Genomic DNA, 17,365 nt, shown 5'->3' on the forward strand with positions numbered 1-17,365 from the left:
GCAGGAGCTACAGGGGTGGTTTCTATGAGAAGCCAGAAGCTGCCCTTATCTTGGATGAAGTCCATTTCAGTTGGCTCCAAGACACACCCACCTCTGGCCAAAGCTGAACCATTGAGTGACATTGGTAGCACCTTTGTGATAGCTAGTGATAGGACAAGAGTAAATGGGGTCAAGTTGCACCAGGGGAGGTTCAGATTGGATATGAGGAAGAATTTCTTCACAGAAAGAGTGGTGAGGCATTGGAACTGGCTGCCCAGGGAGGTGGTAGAGGCACCTTCTCTGAAGATGTTAAAAAAAAATGGGTGGATGTGGTGTTTCAGGAGATGGTTTAGTAGTTAGGGGTTGTATGGCAGATGGTTGGACTTGATGATCTTGAAGTTCCAAACTTGATGAGTTTATGATTCTGAGACTACTAGGGAGAGACAGAAGTCTGATGAGATGAGGAATAATGTCTTTGCCAACAAGCTTGTTAGCCTATTGAGGAGTGCTTTAACATAAGTTTACTGGTGACTACAGGAAAAAACCAAGGTGGCTGGGGAAAGCCAGCATAGATTTACCAAAGCAAATTGTTCCTGAAGAAGCTGATTGCTTTCAGTGATAACTGACTCTGTGAACAACTTGAGAATGACAAGGGTGTTTATCCTGACTAATAAGGTTTTTAAATATATTCTTGTAGCCAAATTGGAAAGGTGGACTACAATATGAAAAAGTGACAGGAGTGTTGACCTCAATGGAGTGTGATTGGCTGTGTAAAATCCAGCTGGATACCAGTGAACATTGTTGCTCCTCAGAGTTGGACACTGGGTTCAATACTGTTTGATGTGTTAATTAACAGTCTGAATGATGTGCTAGCATTCATCTTTAGAAAGTTTTATTGTTGGTATCAAAGTGTGGGAGGGAAGGAAGGGCTGATACAGAGGTACCTGGACAGGCTTCACAAATGGGCTGAAAGGAGCTACATGAAGTTCAACAAAAGCAAAAAAAATAATCCCATGCAGCATGGAACTGAATGGCTGGTAACTGTCTCTGCAGAAAAGGAGCTGGGGTTCTTATGGACAACAGGATGAACTTTGCTGAAGTCAGCAAAGTATGCTTGCAGCAAGGAAGGGTATTGCATATTATGCTGTATTATCTAGAGCAGAGACAGCAGGTAATCTCTATTTGGTAATTCTAAGAGCAAATTTAATGCACTGTAAGCAGTTTTTAGTTACCAGTAGAAAACAGAGCAAGCTTGACCACAAAGGTGATTAGAGGTGCTAAGTACATGACATACTAAAAGAGAAAGTTTTTTCCTCAGTTTAGAGGAAGAAAAGCTGAAGGAGGATCTTACTGTTGTTCTCAACAACAGCATGAGGGTAAAAAGAAGATGGAACCAGAGTTCTCAGGTATTCCCAGAAAGAAATGAAACTTAATGAGAATAAGTTACAGTAGAAGAAATTTTTTATTAGAAATTAGGAAAAATTACTCTCAGTGAGTGCATTTAAACACTAAAACAACTTACACAGAGACATTATGGAATCCCTACTCATGCAAATACTCAAAATGGTACTGAATTTAACCCTAAACAAACTCTTTTAACTTGGAAATTTTATCTACCTTCAAATAAGTCCTTGATTTGTGTAAGAGAGTGTTGAATTAGGCCATTCCAAACTATGTTGTTTTTTGTTTGGGTTGGGTTTTTTGTGTTTTTTTTTTTTTGTAATTCTGTGATTTTAAATGGCTCAAAGTCTTCTTTTCTTCAGTCATTCAATACATTTGAGCTAGATGGTAAGTTTTAAGGCAGAGTAATTTCTTCTGATGAATTTTGTAAATAGAATTGTTGATGGAAATGCTGTAAAGACGCATACTAAGAATTTTTTTTCCAAATGTCAGTTTTATATAAATGAAAATTAGGACTTAAGTGATGTTCTAGCTGATGACAGAGGACAAGATTTTGTTCCATGTATAAACATAATAATTGATGTAGCTTAAAAAATTGTAGCTATTCCTGTCATGTCCATCAAATACTGTTCGTTAAGTTAAAGAGTGAGTATTCAAGAACCTGCGTAAGAGACTGAATAGATTCTTTTCTTTATTGTATTTCCAGTTGGTTAATCTCTGTCTGAAGACAGCAAGGTTATTTTTCATCCTTGGAGGTCAAATACTTATTATTTAATGCATGGTCCACAGGGTACCAGATTTACCATGTAACTTTAATGATCTGAATAAAATAAATGTTTTTGGCTTTGAACTGAAAAGAACAGTAGATGCAAATAGAGGTTTTTCTAATTTACATTCTGGGGTCATTTCTGGTTTTATTCTCAGGACTTAAGAAAAATCCTGCACAAATTCACATTCTACTCATTCACAAGTTTTCACCATCATCATAGAATAAATTTTTTTGTACCTATACACAGAACTGTATAAAGATTGATAAATGTAAGTGTAAAATAAAAGGAAATTAGAACATTCTTATGTATGTGGCACCTTTTTCTATTTTTAATTTTGTTCTGCATTCAAAATCTGTCTACAATATGCATGTCATTTAAGCAATTTGGAAATTGACTGAAAATAGTGATTATACAATGCACTTATCATTATTACAGGTTCAGGTTTTATGTTGAAATCAGCAAGTTATTTAAGCATTTAGCAAAAATAGTCTATAATCATATGCTCCAGTCTGAATATGATAAAGGAATTGTTTTGATTAGTGTCAAAAAGTGTGTCAAATGCTTCCAGAAAATATCAGAACAACTGTGCCATGTGAAAGCAGCTAACTCCATTTACAAGATGAGATACAGTCCTGTAACAGATGTATATATGCCAGGTGAACATTACTCACTGTACTGATAGCTCTTAGTACTGTGTCACATTTAGTCTAGTATAGGAGTGTATGTCAGCACATAACAAAGGTTTCAGAGACAAAAAAGTCTCAGTTAATTTTTCAATGGTGGAAATAAGTTTCAGGTCCCAAACCAAATGCTTCCCACATGTATTTAAGTTATTGTTTGGTTTAAGCAGTCCAAGAACTTCCTTATGTAAAAGACTTCTTCTATACGGGTCATTTTCCTAGTCTAATCCAAAATTGTCTTCTACATAATGTTGCCTAGAGGTAAAAATCTGTGTCCCTTCTCTGTCCTGAAGCATTAGATCTGGTTCTGTTGGTGCCACTGAACCCTTAAATATGTTCTGAAGCTGACATATATCACTTAAAAGTATGATGTGCTCTGGCATATTCCCTTCCAAAATCCTTTTCACATGCCAGTCATACAGCAACAATGACATTCCTTAGGGCTCAGAGATTTAATTTCTGCAAGATGGATAAATAGATAAACTGTTAGTCTCTCTGAATATCTGCCTTCTGAAGAATGGACATATTTCCATACCATTTGGAAGAACAACAGGATAAATAGAGCTTGACATCTCCTACAGAAAATGTAGGATTGTCTTAAGTTGCAGGCTAAGTTTAAGTAAAAATACTTTCTTGTAGAGCCTCATCTATTGGTTCTTGTCAATATTTGGAAGACATTTTTCACTATTATATACTTCACTACCCCTTCTGTTTATTTGGGATATTTCTCATAAAGATGTTCATTATTGTGCACAGACTGCAAGGGAAATGTAAAATAAACTATTTGCAGAAAATAAGTCAATCACTTGTGAGATGTTGTTTAATTAATATTGTTGCAGTAATGAATGGACATATCTGGGTGTCCTGAGGCTCACTATGGAGTCTGGATAAGGTTAGACTATGACCCTATAGCTAACAATATACTCATTGGCTCAGGGCCCAGTTCTTTGAAGGTCTGAGCACTCACAGAGAGCACTGGCTATATTAAATGGAAATGCTTTACTGATAGAAAATTAAAATTTACTGTGGATTGAGGAATCCTAGAATCCTAGAATCCTAGGGGTTGGAAGGGACCTCGAAAGATCATCTAGTCCAACCCCACCACCAGAGCAGGGTCACCTAGAGTACATCACATAGGAAGGCGTCCAGGCGGGTTTTGAATGTCTCCAGAGAAGGAGACTCCACAACCTCTCTGGGCAGCCTGTTCCAGTGCTCTGTCACTCTTACAGTAAAAAATTTTTTTCTGATATTCACCTTAAACCTCTTATGCTCCAATTTGTATCCATTACCCCTTGTCCTATCACTGGTCATCACTGAAAAAAACTTAACTCCATCTTCTTGACACTCACCCTTTACGTATTTGTAAACATTGATGAGGTCACCCCTCAGTCTCCTTTTCTCCAAACTAAAGAGACCCAGCTCCCTCAGCCTTTCCTCATAAGGGAGATGTTCCACTCCCTTAATCATCTTTGTGGCTCTGCGCTGGACTCTTTCCAGCACTTCCCTGTCCTTCTTGAACTGAGGGGCCCAGAACTGGACACAATACTCCAGATGCGGCCTCACCAATGCAGAATAGAGGGGGAGGAGAACCTCTCTTGACCGACTAACCACACCCTTTCTAGTGCACCCCAGGATGTCGTTGGCCTTCTTGGCCACAAGGGCACATTGCTGGCTCATGGTCATCCTCCTGTCTACCAGGACCCCCAGATCCCTTTCACCTACATTGCTTCCAGCAGGTCAACCCCCAACCTGTACCGGTGCATGACATTTTTCTTCCCCAAATGCAAAACTCTACACTTGCCCTTGTTAAACTTCATCAGGTTTTTCCCCGCTCAAGTCTCCAGCCTGTCTAAGTCTCTCTGAATGGCAGCACAGCCTTCTGGTGTGTCCGCCACTCCTCCCAGCTTGGTGTCATCAGCAAACTTGCTGAGGGTACATTCTGTACCCTCATCCAGGTCGTTGATGAAGATGTTGAACAACACCGGTCCCAGTACCGACCCCTGAGGGACTCCACCGGTCACACACCTCCAACCAGATTCTGCCCCATTGACTACAACTCTCTGACTCCTTCCTTTCAACCAGTTCTTGATCCACCTCACTGCCTGATCATCAAACCCATTCTTGATCAACTTATCTACAAGGATGCTGTGGGAAATGGTGTCAAATGCTTTACTGAAATCAAGATAGACCACATCCACCGCTCTACCATCATCTATCCACCTAGGAATTTCCTCATAGAAGGCTATGAGGTTAGTCAAACATGACTTACCCTTGGTAAAACCATGTTGACTGCTCTTGATGACCCCCATCTCCTTGATATGTCTAGAAATAGTGCCAAGGACAAGTTGTTCCATCACCTTTCCAGGGATGGAGGTGAGGCTGACCGGTCTATAGTTACCCGGGTCCTCCTTCTTGCCCTTCTTGTAGACTGGAGGGACATTTGCTATCCTCCAGTCCTCAGGCACCTCTCCTGTTACCCATGACTTACCGAAGGTGATGGAGAGTGGACTAGCAATGACCTTCGCCAGCTCCCTCAGCACCCTTGGATGCATTTCATCCGGACCCATCGATTTATGGATGTCCAGATTACGCAACTGATCCCTAACCCAATCCTCATCTACCTGGGCAAACTCCTCCTTTATCTTGACTTTTTCTGGGGCTATATGAAACTGGGGCTCATGGGGAAATCCTGCAGGAGTAAAGACAGAGGCAAAGAAGGCATTCAGCACCTCTGCCTTCTTTAAATCCTCTGTCACCAGGGCACCCGCTTCATTCAGCAGTGGGCCTATATTGCCTCTGGTATTAATTTTGTTGGCTATGTATTTGAAAAAGCCCTTTCTATTGTCCTTAACCCAATTTGCAAGGTTAAGTTCCAAGGAGGCCTTAGCTTTCCTAGTTGTCTCCCTACATTCTCTGACAACAGTCCTATATTCCTCTCAAGTAACCAGCCCCTCCTTCCGTAATCTATAGATTTTCCTTTTCCAAAAAGGAAGAGAGTTTGTTGCTCACTAACGTGTAATCGATGACTCCTGTTAGTTTCTACAGATGACTTGTACACACCAGAGACTATGAAATGTGTGAGGTTAACTGATGTCTCATGCAGTGTTTAACGTGAATTTATTAATCCACACAAAGGCACAAGGCACAGTCAGCCAGCTGCCTGAATATGCGAGACAAGAATTAACTTCTAAGTGCCCAAGGCATCAGACTCCAGACAGACTGATTATAGTATTTTCCACATATACCCTAAAACCTTAAGAAAGGAGTAATTGTGTAAGATGTGTCGTGGCTGCCAAGTGTACAGATGTACTTTCAGTTCATTTTAGGTATGAAAGACAAAAAAATAAGAGCTGGAAATGCAATTTGTCATGGCAGCAAAGCCTATCTACTAAATAGTTGCTGTTAAAATTGATAGTTCAATTTCCCCATCTACAGTTTCCCTTCAAATACTTGCATCACTTTCTCTGAACTTTGCCTGTATTTCTTTGGGTTACCATGAGGTCAGATGATCCAAAAAGAACTGCAGAAGGAAGAAAACCTCAAACAAATGTGTATAATCTTCTAATAGTTTATCTCCCTGAACCAACTTAAAATGAGGTCAGCCAGGCACTACTACTGGTACAAGAAAAAAGGCAGGATCTCTCAGATGAAAGTTGGAGGATTGCTTCTTTAGTAGTAGTTAATCTCTATTAATTCATTATGTTTTATGCATACATTAATTAATTAGGTACATGTTAATTCATATACAGATAGTATAATTATATAAAAATGTACATACTATTTGTTATAAAATATGGAATATATTTATTTATTTATAAACCATAGAATATGCAATGTATCATATAATATAAAACATATGAAATATAATATAAATTATAAGAATTAATAATACATATTTATTTATTATAGTATTTAATTAATTATCAGGACTGTTCTTTGGACCAAACATTTTCTAACCACCTATTTTTAAATTCTCCTACTCTTTGAAACAAAGTGGTCACATGAAAGCTTTCTTTTGGCATTGTTTCCTAACCCATGCTGTGCTCAGGTATAATTTTGGAGAGTCTTAGGTGACTTGGGGCAAAACTATGAGAGGGACTGCACCAGCAAAGAGATTATTGAATTATAGTGCCTGAAAACTTACTTTTAATTTACAAATAGATAAAATCTATTAAAACAGATTAGATTTAACCCAGAGGAGTACCTGAAAGAAAGAAATAAAAAAAAGCTGTGAGTGGGTTCTCTGGAGCAAGATGGCCCAAAGAATTTGGGTCACCAGCTTGAAGTTCAGAACAGAAATTAGCTTAGAGTGGATCTACAGTATTTGGATACATCTCAGACTCTAAAGCACTCAGAAAGCTATATACTTGGTAGATGCAGAGTATGGCTACATTTTGCTTATATTCAATGTGGTATTCAATGTTGTAGTTGATACAGGGACAGATTTTAAGAGTGCTGACTCTTGGCTTACATGAACTTCTTAAAAAGCTTTTAAACTCTCTTTTAAAGAACAGTGAAATAATGGAACAGTTTAAAAATCCTTACCATTACCTGAAAACTACTTTCAAAGTGTAGGCATATTTCTCCTGAACATTTTTTCTAGTTTTATTTAAAAAATCTTTCATTGTTATGAGAAGATTGAATTGTCCCACAGGGATTAATATTTTAATAGCCATAAAGCTTTCCTCATATGATAATTACTTTTCAAATCATGAATTATAATTTAAGGCAGAATACTTTGATTTTTGTGTTCAAATGTAAACACTCTCAGTGGGTAGTTAAGAATTCCATAAATTGATGAATATTTATATGCATTTATGAGGCTTGACATCTTCCATATTGTGCATATTTATGATCTAGTCCTATGTTACTGTTCTTGAGGGAGGTCAGTTAGAATAAGCCCTTATTACTTTGCAGTACAGTTTTTAATGTTCTTGAATTTGGAATATAGGTGCTTGGCAGCTTAAATGAATTGCCACTGTGGGTCTACTTGGGACAATCTTAATTTCATGAGAACTAATGGAATTGCACAAACTACAGAAGGACAGTGATGTAAAATCTTTCACATGAATTCTCATAAAATCTCAGAATCTCTGAGGTTGGGAGGCATCTTTGCAAATTGTCTTATCCAACTTCCCTGCTCGAAGCAGGATGAACTACAGTAGGTTACTCTTTGACCATCAAGTGTTTAAGAGCTCCAAAGATGGAAAGTTTACAACCCTTTTGGGCAACCTGTTCCAGAATCTGGCCACCCCCACAGTACAAATTCAGTCTACTTCTACACTGAATTTCTTCTGTTTCAATGTTTCATTTGCCTCTTATCTTGTCACTGGGGACCACTGAGAAGAGTCTGTTTCTCTCCATTCCCTCCCATCAGCTATTATAACCAATACTAATAAAATCAACCTGAGCATTCTCTTCTTCAAGCAGCCCCAGCTTACTCAGCCCCTCCTTGTATGAAAATTGCTCCAGTCCCTTCATAATCCTTGTGTCTCTTCACGCTACTCACTCAAGTATGTCAATGTTTCACTTATACTAGAGGTCCCAGCATTGGACAGAACACACCAGATATGTCTCAGCAGTGCTCAGTTGAGGGTATCACCTCCCTCAGTCTCCTGGTAGGATTTCTACTGCAACCCAGGAGGCTTGATGGCCTTCTTTGTGTCAAAGGCACATTACTGGAACCTCTTCTAATTTGCATGACCTTTAAAGATAATTGAGAATGGCCTTACAATGACATCAGCCAGGTCCCTTGGAACTTCTGGGTGCATTCCATCAGATCTCATGGACTTTTGTATGTTCAGTTGGTTTAAATGTTCCCTAACATAATCCTCCTCCACTGAGTGTAATGTAGGTCTTTGTTGCTCCAGACTTCCTACTGGTCTCAGGGACCAGAGACTGCTGAAAACTTAGTTTATTAAATGTGATTGCCTTGGGTACAACACCATGTAAGTGGAAATACATCGGTATCACAAAGTTTGTTTGAATTCAGCTTGTCAAGATTTCAATGTACTCCTAGTAGCAGGCAAAAACTCTTTAAATTTATGGAAAATTTCCACCAATTTCTTGGCAGACTCTAGCTAGTAAAAAGGAGACTCTGACATTTCCTTTGAGTACATTAACACGAATAAAAATTGCAGCTCAATTTTTTTTTATAAAGAAAAAGTAATATTTAAATAATTAAATTACATTTATTATTTAAGAGGTTTTTCTGTATTTTATTACTAGGTGCTGCAATACTCAGCCAGATACATAATGATCAAATATATGTAGCACTTTCATGTAAAAATAATTAATAAATAATTGGAGGGAGGAAGGGAGGACGGAACCATATCACTGACAAAGATGTTAAATAGCACCAGTCACAGTACGGACCCTTGAGGAACTCCATTCATCATTGGTGTCTGTTTGGACATTGAGCTTTTGACCACAACTCTTTGACTGTGACCACCCAGACAATTATCCACCTAATAGTCCATGCATTGAATCCATGTCTTTCCGACTTAGAGACCAGAATGTTGTGTGGGACTGATGTCAAATGCTTTGCACAAGTCCAGGCAGATGACATCAGTTGCTCTTCCTTTATCCACCGACACTGTGACCCCATGGTAAAAAGCCACCAGATTTGTCAGGCACAATTTGCCCATAGTGAAGCCATGCTGGCTGCCACCAGTAAACTACACATTTTCCATTTTCAGGAGGATCTGCTCTATGATCTCTGTGGGCACAAAGCTGAGATTGAATGGCCTGTAGTTCCTTAAATTTTCCTTATTTCCTTTTTTTCCCTTCTGTTCCACAACAAAGGTCAAGTCTTCACCATATACAGAATGTAAGAGTAAATTATGCAATATTATTCTAGCTGTCACATCACTATTAATTGGTATTGCTTAAGATGTAGGACTAAGAAGTTGATCTTGAAACAAATGGGATCAGTGTACAGTTTTGCTGTCTTCAGTGGTACAGATCAAAACAAGATACTGTCAAGTTACCCATCAGTAGACCAATGAGAGTAAACATATAGAACTTCCCAGCAGACAGAAATATACAGCACATAAAAAGTTCTTCTAGATTAGATGAAAGAATAATAATAAAAGAAGTTATTTCTTGTATAGAGTTTGTGAATAAAAGGTCTGTTTGATGTGAGCCCAGTCAGAATTATTTGGATACTCTCCCACCTCTAAGGCTCTTTTCTCTTCTTTCTGGCAGGAATTAATATGCTTAGATGCAATCCTGTATTTCTAACTCAGAATCAGCATTTTTTATCCCACAACTACCCATTTGTCCTGAGAATAGTTGTACTTTTTAAAATTCTGTAACAGTGTCTAGCATGTATTATAGTTTTATAAATACACACATAGCATTTTGTAGTTCGTCAACAGTTGGCCCAAATATTATGACAGAACTCTTTAGACACAGAGTCTCAGATTCAGATGGGATAGAGTTAATTTTCCCAAGAAGCTGTGAGGAACTGGGCAAGACAAAAGGATATTTGATATCATATGCCATCATGTTCATTATATAAACTTAGGAAACTGCCAACTGAAGGACGTGAACAGGCTGGGTGTTGATCAGTTGTGTTGCGTATCATGCATCTATGATTTTATGATTTAGTGTTATTGAAACAGCAAGGAAATGTTAAGAGAAAAAAAAAAAAAAAAGACACATGAATTTCCATTTAGTTTACATTATTTGAGGGGAAGATCACAGAGGTCTTTAAAATCACTTGACCCTTTCCCCTTTAGCACCCCTTTAGCACCAGTATGTATTCTTGTGTCACAAGCCACAGGCAAGGATTGCCAAACCTCCATTCCCTGCACCATTTAATTAAAAATTGTACCTGTCCATTGCTGAGGTTTATTTGAAGATTTTTGATACTACACAAGTTCACAAAAACATATTTTGTAAAGTTTTTTATAGAAAATGTTACTGTTAGCCAGAGTGTGATATACCAATTCATTACAAACATCAAAAGATGTTTGGAGGAAAGTGCGTTTTCACAACAAAAGCTGTTTTCACAACAATGTAAAATAATGAGACACTGTAAATGAGGTTTCACAGATGTTCAACTTTTGTAAATAGAATCCATAAACAGAAATGCTACATATTTCACAAAGACCAAAGAATGTAAGCATTGTTCCTATTTAAATTTTTCCATGTGTCATAAATAAATATTTCTTTCTTATGTGGTCATATATGCATGTGTTGATAAATTATTCAGGATTATGTATCATGTAACTTGTGTCTGCTTTCTACTTTAATACCTGGATTTTTTCTTTTTTTTTTCTTTTTTTTTTTTTTAACTTTGTGAATGTCCGGATTTCGAATACAAACTCACGTCTTTTATTATCTCAACCAAAAAAACTCCATAAAACCCCCTTGAGATTTTTCCTTAGGTTTTTCCTTCCTCAGATGTTGTGAGGTGTAAATCTTTTGAAGTTTATTGTTCCTGTTTTTTTCTTTATGGATTTCACTTTCTCCTTAGATATTTCAAAGAGAAAGTGAAATAAACAAGGAAAATACAAAGACTTGTGGAATTATCTGAAAATTCTGAAGCTTGACTTCAAAGACTCAGAAAGGAATCTTACTTTTATAAATTAATGTTTCTTTATAATTATGTCAGCTTTTATTTCTTTTTTTAAATTTAAGAGAAAAATTCAATAGCTGCAGTAACTTCCTTTCTCTTATCTGCTATTTGTTCTCTTATCTTATTTGTTAAGTAAAGACAGTGCTTAATAAGAGTTTAAAAGAACAACCAAATCTTTCTATTCTATTACAAAAAAATTTATATGCCGTTTTGAAAGACACCTGAAAAGAAAGCTCATATTTTGACATTTCAACTTTTAGCTCGCGCTTAAGAATTTGTGACTACATAAAAATATTTGTATGTTGATTAACAATAAAGATGGAACTCTAGAAGTCTTCATGTATCATATCCTGTCAATAAACATTGATGCTGCTATCTAAATTGCCATGTTCTACCACAATTTATTCATTATCAGGCAGTACATAATGCACTGATTGAAACATGTTATTTGAACTAGAACAATTAGTAAGTTTTTTTAGTAAGTTTTTCATTTGTAAAATGATTGTATCAGAGAAAAAAAAAAACCAAAACAAACACACTAACTACTGATTTCTGTTTTACACAATTTAAAAAAGTTATTAAATTTTATTTGCACAACTTTCTGTGTACTTTAAATAAAACTAACATGTAGAATTGTAGAATTTTTATCAATATTCTAACAGTGCATCTTTAAATAATGTACCTCCTCTCAGCATGCAGTTTTTGCATGAGTTTTGCTTTGATACAGGTAGCTGTTACTTGTTACTGTTTTTTTCTAAGCACTCCTCTGCCTATGCAGCAGTTCCTTTTACCCTAGATCAAGTAAATAAGAAATTAAATAAAAACTCATTAGCCTTAACAATTCCTAGGATGTGCCTTTAAATTTTTATGGATACTGTTTTTTATGGCTACTATGGATACTATACCTGATTGCCTTCTATGACATCATTACTGGCTGGCAAGATGAGAGGAGAGCAGTAGGTGTTATCTACTTTGATTTCAGCCAGGCTTTTGATACCATCTCCCATAACATCCTCATTAGGAAACTCAGGAATAGTGGTCTTGATGAGTGGACAGTGAGGTGGATTGAGAGCTGGCTGTGTGACAGAACTCAGAGGGTGGTGATCAACAGATCAGGGTCGAGTTGGAGGCCTGTAACCAGTGGTGTCCTCAGGGATCAATACTCAGTCCAGTCTTGTTCAACATGTTCATCAATGACCTGGAAAAGGGGACAGAGTGTATCCTCAGCAAGTTAGCAAGTTTGCTGATGATACAAAACTGGAAGGGGTGGCTGACACTCCAGAAGCCTGTGCTGCCATCCAGCATGACCTGGACAGCCTGGAGAACTGGGCAGAGAAGAGTCTCATGAGATTCAGAAAGAGCTAGTGTAGGGTCCTGCACCTGAGAAGGAAGAACCCCCAGCTTACCGTAAATATCTCCCTAAGCTCTGTGCCTTTTCTCAGTTGATCTGTTTGGATTTAAAAGGTAGATAATGTCTTACAAAGTGATGCAGGAATATTCTTCCTACTGGAAAAAGCAAAACAAAAATATGCTGCCTCTAACTTAAGGAAAGTACCTGAGGAATTTAACAGAATATTTCTTTGTTTCATAAAATCACACAACTTAATTAAATATCATTTGGCTTAAAATTATCAAAGTTGGGACATATCAAATGGAAATATCACATAGCAGAAAGAGCAATTATTTATAACAGAATATCAAATTAAAGTACCAACTGAAAACAAGGCACCATTATAAACTCCACAAATGAACAATCCAGATAAACAGAAGACTACTGATTCTTAGTGTTATTTTGAAATTAAAAATATAGTTTCAGAAAATGTTTTCAATTTTTTATGCCTCTATTCATATGGCATGTAGGAAACCCATGAAAAAGGAACAGAGATCTGAATTTTGTGCAAATATATGCAAAAAAGCTATGACTGAAAATTAGTCTGGCTTTGCCTCCATTTTTTTCCCTGACCAGAAATTGTCTTGGACTTGGAAAACTTCCATGATGAAAAATCAATTAAATGTTGATAAATTAAAGCTTTCCAACAGAGTAATATATTGTTGAAAAGTTCCCAATAATCTCTACTGTTGATTGCATTTTTAAAAAAGTAATTGAAATTCAGGGAGTAGAGACTTGCATCCATAATAATGTTCAAATTCCTACTGTCCATTCAGATGCTTAGTTTCTTACTGAAAGCACTCTAGTCTCTTAAGTGTAAATTATTACATTAAATTTTGTTGAGCTGACCCTAAATAACTTATCTAAGGAAACGTAAGAGATATATTATGGAGTAAAGGATTAAGTTAATGTCTCCTGGCTTGGAGGGCATTTTTTGCATGGTACTGAACAGGATAAATTTCACTGAATGGAGCTTCATACTATCATTGCATAAATGACCATAACACTCAGACTATTTCCTACAATAGTCACTGTGATGGCAACAGTGTAGATTGACTCTAAATTGTTCTATTTAAGCATAGGTACCTTGTTGTCGCTTGTACCACTAACTAATTGGAGTAATACATGGCTGAAATCTGCTCAGTAAAGATTTCAAGGAATCTCAGTTAAGTCAGAATACTCTACAAAGTCTCCAAACTGGCATGCTCAAATGAGTAAATGAAAAAATATTTTCAAGTGTGCAATAACAGCATAATGGAATCCCAACTGTTATCTGCAAAATATGGCTTCAGCAAGAGAAGCAAAAAAAGAAAACCATCAACAAAAGAATTTTCCCCTAATAATTTATTTCAAACTGAGAAATTGACACCCTATACAAAGCCTGAAATAGAAGGAGGATTGCCTGAATAAAGGGCAGAATTAGAATCCTCAGAAAATATGCCAATTCACTTTGCATTCCTCAGCATGATCACTGCCACTAATTTGATTCCATGCAGCGAGTAAAGTGAAAGAGTGACACAGGCTTAAAAATTTCTGAGCTGGTAAATACACATATAGAAATACAAATTGTCCCTAACAAAAGATTTTTATGAATACTAAAGAAAAAAAAATCCAGCTGGCTGCTAGAAGAGGACAAACACAGATAAAAAAATAAAACAGAAAGGGAATAAATCTTATATAATAGTCAACTTTTTCAATATTCCAAATTAATTTTACTGCAGAAGAAAAACAGTCAGCATTCTATTATTTAAAAACAATCCACATCTTTATCAACCATACCTCTGATATTACTAGGAATTCTCTAGATCAAAGTGAGTCAGAGAAGTTTTATCTGATCACTTAGCATGAATTAAAAATATACATACATATATACTGTATTTTAAAATTGAATCATGCAACACTGAACTAGGGACTACTTATAAAAGTTTACTATGAGACCTAACTAAATAATCTGGGTCTCACAGTCAACTGATAGAGCTCAGTGACCTCAGTGCTAACTCATTATGTTAGCCTAGGGGATGCTTGTGGTGTTATGTTATACATAGGCAGCTGCCTACAAGACTCCTCTGCTTTGTGTCACGGAGCACTGAACTTCCTTCTGAAAGAAATCTGCTTTTAAATGATATCTCTCATCCACTGCACTGTAGGTAAAGATGTAGCTGGATGGTACTGTAAAAAACTTGTACAAATCTCCTTTCTCAAAGCTCATTTGGACTTGTGACTTCACTGACTAGCTCAAGGCAGTGAAGGATGCAGTGTGTATGTAGTGCAAGTGGCCCTAGCTACTGTTATTCAGCTGCTTCATTTACTTCATGTGAGCTCTGAGCTTCCACCACTGCTACTTTTAACTCTGCAGTGATTCTCTTTATGGGAAACTTCTGCTTTATTGTCATGTGGAATGCAGACCGCACGGTCTTAGAGTTTTTATGTCCATAACCTAGAGCCTTTTCTGGATTCTTTCCTGCTATTAATTGCCAACAGCAAAGCAAGGAATATCCTAAAAAATATCAAGTATTTGGTTGGCTACAGTACTGTGCCTCTTGGCCTTTGGTGAAGACTTAACACCTTGATTTATCTGCTCCTGAAATGCAATTCATTTGACTGCAATTCACTGGGTTACAAAGTAGATGCCACATCAAGAAAGCACAGAATTTCACCTATCAAGAAAAAGTGAATTTCTGAGGACAAATTTAAACTCTAGATATAGCATGCTGAAAGTCTAGTGGGAAAAGATCTGCCAGATATCAGTCAAATTATGTGAACTGATGTGTCAGAAACCAAAACAGAAAAGCAATGCTTCCTTGAATTTCATCTCAACCTTTATATTAAGCCCTTTTACATTTTATCTTTTCAAAATCCTACTTGTTTTATCTGTGACTTATTTGTTATTGTTATTTCCTAAATTTGTCCGACGTTAGTTCTTTCTTGTTACTAAGTATTGTTTGTCACTGGCTGCGTTTAGTCATTTCCCACAAAAATTGCCATAAAATAACCCTTCCTGCAATTCCATCCTCTCTGTCATCTTCTGATCTTACTTTGCTTTCACATTTGGTATTTGTTTGTTTGTTTTCTTGTGGTAGCACCCTCTTCTTAACCTCTGTAAAAAATGGTGAATCTACACACTTTCATAAGCCACCTCCAAAAGATAAATAAGAAAAGTTGCTAGGACTTAAAAGTCTTCATTTCAGAGAGTATTAAAAAAATTAAATAGCAAGATTTAAAAATATAAGAGGGGTCTAATGTGAGCACAATAGACACATTTTCCAATATTTTTTAGATACTGGAATTTGGAAGCTACCTCAGAATTTTTGTTGCCAAGGAAACATCTTTAAGTTCTGTATTTTCAGACAAGTTTCTGCTGATTTTAATGTCATTAGATACTTTAAACAAATAAAAAAACAAACAAACAAGTTCTCAGTCTTCTAAATCCAAGATAGCTAACATTTACTTTCCTACTTCTGTAAAAATATTGGAGAAATGTATCTGGAAAAACATATATCAGTACTAAATGGTTGCCAGTATTAAATGTTTAGAATTAGATGACATCTCAGAAGGCACACTGAAAGGTATAGCTACAGGATTACAGGATCTTTTGATAATTTGCTTTTTCCTAATCCTAGGAATTTATTTTCCTGTCTGATCATAAAGCATTTGGTTAATCTCTTAACATTATTAATATTCTGTTGCAGTTCATTCTGTTACTTTTGGCATTCAATTAGTTATTCTTAGAAGTTAAAACATGTATCCATTTTCTGTTCGTTCTGTGTGTTCCCTTCTTTTCATTTTATGATAGAAAAATTAGTAGGTCTCATTTTCCATGTCATTTCTATTTAGGTAAATCATGACAGAAATAAATGTTGATCAGACTGACTGCTTGGATGTGAAGCATTTCCATTTCTATTGAAGCTTTGGGAAAAGGTAAGAAGGACTGAACTTCGCATTCTGAGAACTCTGTTTACCTAAATCTGCCTTTACTTTCTGTGTAATATTTTTGTAATGTATCCATTTTTTCTTTGTAGTTTTACTGCTGTGTTCCTGATATTCTATATATTTTGTCCATTTTTTCAATAGTATACACTGTTGGTGAAGGTAACAAAGTACATAAAGTAAAACTGAACTTCTTAAAAATACCGATACTTCCTGAGAGTTTCTAAAGCAATAAAAATAAATCAAATTTTTTTTCATTTTTTTGGTGAAACAAGCCATTAAAATTTAGATTCTCAGAACTCATACGATTCCTGTGTTTATTATAACATGACATATTATAAATGTGAAAGTTGCACCAGTCACTTCACTCTCTTGTACTATTTGGCTTAAAAGAAAGAAAAGGAATGGTGTATGGGGTTTCCAATTAAATCACTGGTCTCCTCAACCATCAAATTTTGTAAAGTCACGTTCTCTTCTTTTATATCATCCTTGAGCTGTTTCTTTTTGCTATCATATGTTCCTGGACAATTATTTAAAAAATAAAAAATAAAAAATCTTCTGGATTTTCCTTAATATTTTATTTGCAATATCCTACTCACTTACAAAATCAGTAACTTAAAAACATAAATAAAAT

Source organism: Apus apus, chromosome 2 (assembly GCF_020740795.1).
Source record: "Apus apus isolate bApuApu2 chromosome 2, bApuApu2.pri.cur, whole genome shotgun sequence".
Classification (NCBI taxonomy): domain Eukaryota; kingdom Metazoa; phylum Chordata; class Aves; order Apodiformes; family Apodidae; genus Apus; species Apus apus.